Genomic DNA, 9,954 nt, shown 5'->3' with positions numbered 1-9,954 from the left:
GCTGCAATACAGCAAGAAATGTGAATGTTTTTTCACTTTCACTTCGTTATGGTTTATCAATTATTCACACAGGATAAGTTTTAAGCCGTTTCTACCACCATTCAAGCAATATCACAACAAGCTACACAAACGTGAAATGAGGAAATCATTCTCTGTGAGAACTGTGTACGACTGGAACCACCTACCGGCCGGTTTGACAAGTGCATCTCTAGAGAGCTTTAAATGTGCTCTTGAGAACTATAAATACTAACTGTAATCTTTCCCTCTGTACTTACTCCTATATATTTAGAACCTATACAGAGTAATCAATCAGATTCAGATTAAGAATTGTATCATTTGGACTTTTTATGAACACGTACTGCATTAGTCCAGGGAGTGAGTAATGTTACGCGTTAATCCCAAAGTTGAAACTAACAAATTAACCGGGAATGAGTCCCTTAAAGAATTATGCGTGAAACCAACTAACAACAAAGAAGTGTGTTGTAATTAACATTTAATGTTCAGTTCACATATTAATATAAAGGTATCACTATGGCATAGAGCGGCAGTATACAACATAGAGCGGCAGTATAAATTCAAAGCTATACAAGAGCAGTGATTATACACAAATTAAGATAGTGAGGCTACCTCTTAGTACAATCGTGAAGCTCCTATACTTGGAGTACAACCACGAGGCTAGTCTGTCTCACAGTCCCTGAACCACATTATTTTCCCTACAGCCTTGTCTTCCCTGTAATGCTAGAGCCCTAAACTAAGCAAGTCTAGATTTCCCCAGGTTCTGAATCTCTGGTCTCCCTAGGGCTCCTTTTCAATTTAAATGGGCCGTTGTTTGTTACTATCAAAATTATATATATTCAGAGACTAAGCCTTAGTCTACCATGAGGCGTACTCGGCGTAAAATCATGAGGCCACTTGGAGTACAATCGTGAGGCCAACCTGAAGTACAATGGAGAGGCTTGTCTGGAGTTTTAGCGTGAGTCCAACTTCGAATACAATCGTGAGGCCTACCTATGAGTACAACCGTGAGGCTAAGTTTCTAGTACAATATTGAGGCCTACTTGATATCTACAGTTGTGAGGCTTACTTGGAGTACAATTCTGAGGCTTACACCTTCGCAAACACCTGGCATCATCACTACAGTATTTGATAGTGATTCATAGCACATGCTCTGACATCATATATCGTGGTGCGAATCACAGGAATTTCTGGTCCAGACTCAATTGTCTACAGATCGCGTCGTACAGCTGGAATACTGCTGAATGCGGCGTCAAACTCATGATATCGTTAGAGACCTTTTTACGGATGTGGGAAGAATTTTTTCCGTTTCTGTATTTCTGATGTCCCGCCTATGCACCTAGATATTGCTGGAATATTACACAACGCGGCGTAAAACCACATTCATTCACTCTGATGCAGTTACACAGTTACAGAGAGAGTCAGGTCACTCCACATGCAGGCTCTTCAGCCTCCCGGCTTGACCCGGGGTGTCCCGCCTCTCTCGACCTCGGGATGCCGTTGACCTATTTTGGCGGGGGAACGACTCACTCAGCCGGGAGCGGATGTCTATTTATAGCAGTCAACATTTCGGCGTGGAACGCGCTGTACGTAAACACGAACATTGAAGTGCAAACAATAGCAGATACAGATGTGCAGCCACCTCACTTGGGTGGATGTTGCACGTGGTGTTCCATCCACCCTGATAAACTCAAGGTGAGTCCTCACTGGGAGGTTTAAGGAGGCTAGTTTGTGAGACGAGAGGGGTAAGTACATCCACACGCGATATGCAGGGTAAAAACGAGACTGGACAGACGCTATAGTAGTCTTAATTAGGACGATAGGGCCGGATATACTTTTCTTGGGCATTCACAAAGGATAGTATCTACTGATAGCCGATACAAAGGGTAGCTAGTAACAATTATAACTACACAAGGTAATTGGATGAGAATCTGCCGGAGCTCCGATTCAGTGAAGCTCCTAGTCTGTCTGGCAGTCCCTGAACCACATATTATTTTCCCTAATACCTGGCCATCCCTGCAATGCTAAAGCCCTAGATTTCCCCAGCTCCCAACTCACTGGCCTGGGGCCCCTTTTCAATTTAAATGGGTTTGTTTGTTACTATCAAAATTATATATATTCCGGGACTAAGCGTTCGTCTGTGAAGGTCCAGGTTAGAATGAATCTTCAGTAACCCTTGCTTGTTGTAAGAGGCGACTGTCGGGATCAGGTGGTCAGGCTCGCTGGCTTGGTTGGCACATGTCATCGGTTCCTAATTGCGCAGATCGATGCTCATGCTGTTGATCACTGGATTGTCTGGTCCAGACTCGATTATTTACAGACCGCCGCCGTATAGCTTAAATATTGCTGAGTGCGGCGTAAAACTAAACTCACTCACTCACGTTAGTCTGTGAGCCTCCCAACCCCCTTCCGGTTGCGGAAGGCGGGATTCGGGATCAACATTTATGGTATTCTAGACTCCACAGTACGTATGGTACATATCAGAAATGGAATGGTAATTGGTACACAGATACAATATTACAAAAATAGGGGCATAAAAAAACTTTATAATTTTTGTTTTCCATATTTTCCATTAACTTAGTTAACTTCGGAAGGCATACTTTACTTAATACTGCTGACTGCCCGTGAAAATCCGGGTTAGAATTGGTTTCAGCAATCCATGCTTGTAAGAGGCAACTAACGGGATCGGGTGGTCAGGTTCGCTGACTTGGTTGACAAATGTCATCGTATCCCAATTGCGTAGATCGATGCCCCTGCTGTTGATCAATGGATTGTCTGGTCCAGACTCGATTATTTACAGACCGCCGCCATATAGCTGGAATATTGCTGAGTGGGACGTAAAACTAAACTCACTCACTCACTCCACTAGTGGAGATTTATCGGAACGTATACCCTGGAGATTATCGAGGATGTGATACCACTTGATATAACTGCAATGCTATTCAAAGCGACGTTGGACCTTACACACTTACCTCACTCATTGACTGACTGACTGAGTTTTGATTTTACGCCGCTTTTAGCAATATTCCAGCAACATCACGGCGGGGGACACCAGAAATGGGCTTCACACATTGTACCCATGTGGGGATTCGAACCCGGGTCTTCGGCGTGACGAGCCAACGCTTTAACCACTAGGCTACCCCACCGCCCCCTCACTCATTGAGCGTGGCGTTAAAATATATTAATAATCGGGTCTGGGATTTGAACAATGATCGATTTCAGACATGCTCTCTGAGAAAGAAACAAGGAACATGTTTTATTAATTTTAGAGGGGCGATGGGGTTGCCTAATGGTTAAAGCGTCAAGACGAAGACTCGGGTTCGATTCCCCACATGGATACAATGTGTGAAGCCCATGTCTAGTGTTCCCCGCTGTGATATTGCTGGATTATTGCTAAAAGCGGCGTTAAACTAAACTCACTCACTCCCTTACTAATTATTTTTAGACTGTACTTTAAACATGTTTCTCTAATTGCAGAAGATACGAGAGTGGTCTTGGCGGACACTGGAGGGTAACCCGTTCACTCGTCTGTTTGGGTGGGTCGTGATATGAATTGAATCCATCTCCTGACCTTGGATTCACTCGTAGTATCGACTTTCATCTGTGAAAATATACAAACTGAAAGTTTATAGAGAGACAGACGGTTGTCCAGGATATTGCAGGTAGCTTAGAAAGCAGACGACATTCCGATGTGTCAGACGTTGCATCATCCTCGTTAACGCTGGCACGTACAGCACCGCCAATGTCACAGTCCTCTACACTCACTCTCCCAGGAACTTCAACGACCTGCTGATATTCGAAATATTACCTTGTCCAGCTGGTGTTCATGTGTCCATCAGGGAACCATTAAAAGTGTTGATATTGGCCATGAGTCCCAATAGATGTGTTGATACTGGCCATGGGTCCCATTAGATGTGTTGATATTGGCCATGGGTCCCATTACAAGTGTTGATATTGGCCATGGGTCCCATTACAAGTGTTGATATTGGCCATGGGTCCCATTACAAGTGTTGATATTGGCCATGGGTCCCATTAGATGTGTTGATATTATTACACGGGTCCCATTAGATGTGTTGATTTTGGTCATGGGTCCATTAAAGAGTGTTGATATTGGCCACGGGTCCCATTAAATGTGTTGATATTGGCCATGGGTCCCATTACAAGTGTTGATATTGGCCATGGGTCCCATTAAAGTGTTGATATTGGCCATGGGTCCCATTACAAGTGTTGATATTGGCCATGGGTCCCATTAAAAGTGTTGATATTGGCCATGGGTCCCATTACAAGTGTTGATATTGGCCATGGGTCCCATTAGATGTGTTGATATTGGCCATGGGTCCCATTAAAAGTGTTGATATTGGCCATGGGTCCCATTACAAGTGTTGATATTGGCCATGGGTCCCATTAAAAGTGTTGATATTGGCCATGAGTCCCATTAAAAGTGTTGATATTGGCCATGGGTCCCATTAGATGTGTTGATATTGGCCATGGGTCCCATTAAAAGTGTTGATATTGGCCATGGGTCCCATTAGATGTGTTGATATTGGTCATGGGTCCCATTAAAAGTGTTGATATTGGCCATGAGTCCCATTAAAAGTGTTGATATTGGCCATGGGTCCCATTAAAAGTGTTGATATTGGCCATGGGTCCCATTAGATGTGTTGATATTGGCCATGGGTCCCATTAGATGTGTTGATTTTGGTCATGGGTCCCATTAAAAGTGTTGATATTGGCCATGGGTCCCATTAAAAGTGTTGATATTGGCCATGGGTCCCATTAGATGTGTTGATATTGGCCATGGGTCCCATTACAAGTGTTGATATTGGCCATGGGTCCCATAACAAGTGTTGATATTGGCCATGGGTCCCATTAAAAGTGTTGATATTGGCCATGGGTCCCATTAAAGATGTGTTGATATTGGCCATGGGTCCCATTACAAGTGTTGATATTGGCCATGGGTCCCATTACAAGTGTTGATATTGGCCATGGGTCCCATTACAGAGTGTTGATATTGGCCATGGGTCCCATTAGATGTGTTGATGATATTGGCCATGGGTCCCATTAAAAGTGTTGATATTGGGTCCATTAGAAGTGTTGATATTGGCCATGGGTCCCATTAAAAGTGTTGATATATTAAAGAGTGTTGATATTGGCCATGGGTCCATGGGTTTAAAGAGAATTGGCCCTTAAAGGGTCCATTAGATGTGTTGATATTGGCCATGGGTCCCATTAAAAGTGTTGATATTGGGTCCCATTAGATGATGATTGGCCATGGGTCCCATTAGAAGTGTTGATTTTGGCCATGATCCCATTAAAAGTGTTGATATTATTGGCATGGGTCCCATTAAAAGTGTTGATATTGGCCATGGGTCCCATTAAAAGTGTTGATATTGGCCATGGGTCCCATTAATTAAAAAGATGTGTTGATATTGGCCATGGGTCCCATTAAATGTGTTGATATTGGCCATGGGTCCCATTAAAAGTGTTGATATTGGCCATGGGTCCCATTAGATGTGTTGATATTGGCCATGGGTCCCATTAGATGTTGATTTTGGTCATGGGTCCCATTAAAATGTGTTGATATTGGCCATGGGTCCCATTAAAAGTGTTGATATTGGCCATGGGTCCCATTAGATGTGTTGATATTGGCCATGGGTCCCATTACAAGTGTTGATATTGGCCATGGGTCCCATTACAAGTGTTGATATTGGCCATGGGTCCCATTAAAAGTGTTGATATTGGCCATGGGTCCCATTAAAAGTGTTGATATTGGCCATGGGTCCCATTACAAGTGTTGATATTGGCCATGGGTCCCATTACAAGTGTTGATATTGGCCATGGGTCCCATTACAAGTGTTGATATTGGCCATGGGTCCCATTACAAGTGTTGATTTTTAGTGTTGATACTGACAATGTCTCATTACTAATAGCTTTGGCATTATGTTGTGCTCTTGGCGGTACAAAGGATTACACCATTCCAAATGTTGTTATTTACCACATGTCACAAACGTGTTAGAATGTCGCATGTACAGCACACTGTGTTAACCCTTTAAATATATCCCGTATATGTGGTGTACACATTGACCAGATGTTCCAAGAGGGATTTTGATGCTGGCTCCGTCCCAGCTTCAGTGGGTTAATTTATGTAAACTGGAAGGACATTAATATCATGTGCGTGTGCTGGATTATTAAAAGGTAATAAAAGCGAAACTTATCAAATGCACGTGTCTTCTGTTGTATGACCCCGACTTCAGTTGCATTACCCGAGAATCTTCCGGGATCGAGGTGGGGCGGTGGGGTAGTGGTTAAAGCGTTGGTTAGTCACGTCAAAGACCCGGGTTCGATTACCAACATGTGCACAATGTATGAAGTCCACTTCTGGTGTCTTCTGTCGTGATATTACTGGAATATGCTAAACGCGGCGTAAAACCCAACTCACTCACTCACTCCAGGGTCGAGGCATTGCACTGTACTGTAGAGAGGATGATTGGCGTTTGAGAACTGTCTCGATGAACAAGTTGTTTTACAACACACTTCGGTGATGTTATTCTTCTCGCATTCATATATCGACCCCAACTGCAACAATAATATCCAAACTGCTCCCTGAGGAAACGCCGGCACATATCGCCTCAAACCCAGCTGACCCACATAGGAGGTGAGGTGAAATTGGGTTTAACGTCGTGCTTGAGAATATTTCGCTCATATGACGACGTGCATGCGTGTGTACGTGTATGTGCGGCTGCTTGTACTAGCCCAGACTGAAGCTGTTTTTATAGTGCTAGCCCACTGAGATACCATGCCGCAGTGAAGCATGAATACCCCACTCAGACACATCATACTGACTCCGAGCCATTAATGCCGAGCGCCAGGCAGGGACCAACAAGTACCATATTTTAACGTCTTTTTGTATGACGCGGTCGGGGATCGAACCCCGCACCTCTCTCCGGGCGGACGCTCTAACCACTACACCACGGAGGCGGTCGACCCACATAGGAATTATATGTAGTTATGAAGGCGAGAAACTGGAGTGAACCTAATAAGGGGTCGAGTGGGACGTCTTAATGAGTACCTGCTGGCCAAGAAAGGGAGAAGTTGGACGTCTTAAAGGATAGCTGGTGGACATAGTGACGTGGTATCGGATGCCTTGTAGACCAAACGAGGCAGTTATTCTATATCATAGATGTATGTTGATCGGTTTACCTCGCAAACATATAAAAATATAACCATGGTTAAATAAAGTGATTAGGATATAGTTGTGTGACATTTCGTCTATAAGGAGAACAGTTTGCAAGATAACGGGATATCAATATTCATTTAACTTTATACAGATAAGAGAAGAGAAGAAATATATTTTATTTACGTGTCACATGCTGTTTACGTCATAAAACCAATATTATACAATTATAAAACAAGCATCCGGCCCTCAGGCCTACGAGACACGATATTACAAATTTAAAACATTAATATATGCATACAACATAACTACAGTCCGTTTGAGTCAGAAACGGACCGATGAATTGCAAATTTTATCATTGTACAAAATTGCCAAAGAAATATAAATAGTACACATGTTTATCATTTACTAATACCCAACAGCTTTCTTATATTTGAAAATTTTCCGGACTCCACCAAAAAAGTTGTTTAACAAACTATCATTAAAATCTTGACACAGTTCACTATTTGTTACGAGGGAGAAGTGCAAAGAAAGGGACAGCCAGGTGTTCGAGAAGCACGTGCACAAGTGCCGACAAAGTTATTGATTCATTAACCTGTGCTGTGCCGTCTCCATCCTTTCTCGCACACCTGGCTGTCCCTTTCTTTGCACTACTCCCTCGTAACAAATAGTGAACTGTGTCAAAATTTTAATGATAGTTTGTTAAATAACTTTTTGATTTTTAGGACATAAATTCTGCAAATAAATCACAGAGTTGGTCTGATGTTTTGATTATGATCAGCGTTTCATTAAGTATTATATGTTTATTATTTTTCGAGTTAGATTGCAATTCATCGGTCCGTTTTTAAGCCAAACGGACTGTAGCACACTTTAAATATGGAACAATGTCTGGGAGAATAATAGCCACGAACAGCTACAAGACTGCTTATGTGGCGTTAATCAATAATGACTCTTCTCCTCGTGACAAATATGTGTGCTGTATTTATACAATACAAATATAAAATATGCTATAATTCCTCGTCATGGTTATTGCAGTGCACCTGTGGTACAACATATGATTTACAATATACAATACAATACAAAATATTTTATTTGCGTCTCAGCATTTGTGCAGAGTAAAAAGAAACCTAAACAAGTATGTGAGAGATGATGTACAAACGCCACCCAGAGTGGGTCACGAGAGACGATAAAACAAAGTATACGTTAAGTGATAGAGATTAGGATATATGAAGTAAAAAGAAATACATATCCATATAAACACATTCATTCCTCAGTTAAAAGCAAACAAATCATACTAAAACATTATAATCTATACATTCACACAGATGGGTATATGGCATAAATGATTTATAGATACATAAAAAGATAGATAAATACATTGTAGAGCATAAATATTGCTTATATATTAAGCATGGGTTATCCACCTCTAAATGCCCGGACCTTCACGGGTCAGATATCGATGACAGTATATGGGTAACTGCTTCTCTCTGCTTGACGTACAGTGATGACGCAGTAATATAAAAGTATATCCTCGATTTCCATCAAACTACATTTATCGCATTTAAGGCATTTTGGATCATACCTTTTACTAAAATGTTTCGCCTGTATTTTGAAACAACGTGAATTTGATAAAAGCAAAATTTATGGATGTGTCACCTGATTGAGGAGCAAGCATACACTCCGAAACGCCGTTTTATTCACAATAAAGAAGTTGACATCAATGAATCTTGCTTTTCTTATGCATTCCACCTCTAAATGCCCTTCAAAGATTTGAACGTGAATTTGGCTAGAATTCTTATAAGATCTTTCTCAAAATTTCACATAATGTATAATTCAGGTTCCAGTTATGCTTAATCTAATCCGTGATAACTGTGAAATGCCGAAGTATTTATTTTTTTGTATCAAGTCTGTTAAATGGCGAGGCATTTATTTTTCTGCACCAAGTCTGTGAAATGCCAAAGTAGTTATTTTTTTATACCAAGTTTGCATCTGCTACATAATATGTTAATGAAATTAACTCATTCCCAACATCTTTGGATATCCCGACATATGAACATCCAGCTTGAAACAATAACAGTTTAACATGCGTCACCCAATTTAATCATCTATTCAAATCATTCCAAACACTATGTGCACACACGGAAATATCATTAATTTGGTTGGTTCAGTGTCGCTACAGCTGGCGTATACGACATCACCTGCCAGGATACTGGACGGACACTAAAGGTGTGCATTTCTGCAACATTTCTAAACATGCCCATCCGAGGCGTACATGTGTCAATTACCTACACATGTGGATTACTGGAAATGAGTGTATGTACATCAATACAAATGCTGTTCCAAACGTCAAGAAACCGGAGGTTTCAATAAGAAAGAGTGATACAATGTAAATGGTAGACACATTTTTCAGAAAAGGTTCTCATTGACCTTTTATGAAGCTACACACTGTCATTCAGATTCAAATTAAACCGTCACTTGAAATCTTTTGCATCACATTTCATTTTATAAACTACATTGTAAGTTGCTCCAGTGTCTTACGTCATACTGAATTGTTAATGATCATTCTGTGAAAACCACTTACATTTTCTGTGAAAATGTGTCAATTTGTAAATTGTTTGGGACTTTTGCAAATCCCCAAAGGAACAGAGACTTTGTATGGTTTAACTAAACTCGTTATGATAATTTAGTTGTTTTCTTTTAAAAATCTTCCACAAACTGTCATTCAATAATGGTTATCTTTATTGCTGCGAAGGCGTTTGTCGCTC

At 41.3% G+C, this 9,954-nt stretch overlaps 1 long non-coding RNA gene across 1 annotated transcript; it reads left to right on the top strand.

The window, feature by feature from the left end:
• Window positions 1-1,370: 1,370 nt before the first annotated feature.
• Window positions 1,371-3,633, top strand: LOC124260820. Its single transcript, XR_006894182.1, has 2 exons — window positions 1,371-1,710; window positions 3,493-3,633. It is a non-coding gene; the product is annotated as an uncharacterized LOC124260820 (long non-coding RNA).
• Window positions 3,634-9,954: the final 6,321 nt, after the last annotated feature.

This window comes from Haliotis rubra, unplaced genomic scaffold, assembly GCF_003918875.1.
Source record: "Haliotis rubra isolate DU_JTF1 unplaced genomic scaffold, ASM391887v1 Scf778, whole genome shotgun sequence".
In the NCBI taxonomy this organism is placed as follows: domain Eukaryota; kingdom Metazoa; phylum Mollusca; class Gastropoda; order Lepetellida; family Haliotidae; genus Haliotis; species Haliotis rubra.
Note: the sequence above shows the minus strand (reverse complement) of the source record. Positions and strands in the feature narration are given on the sequence as shown.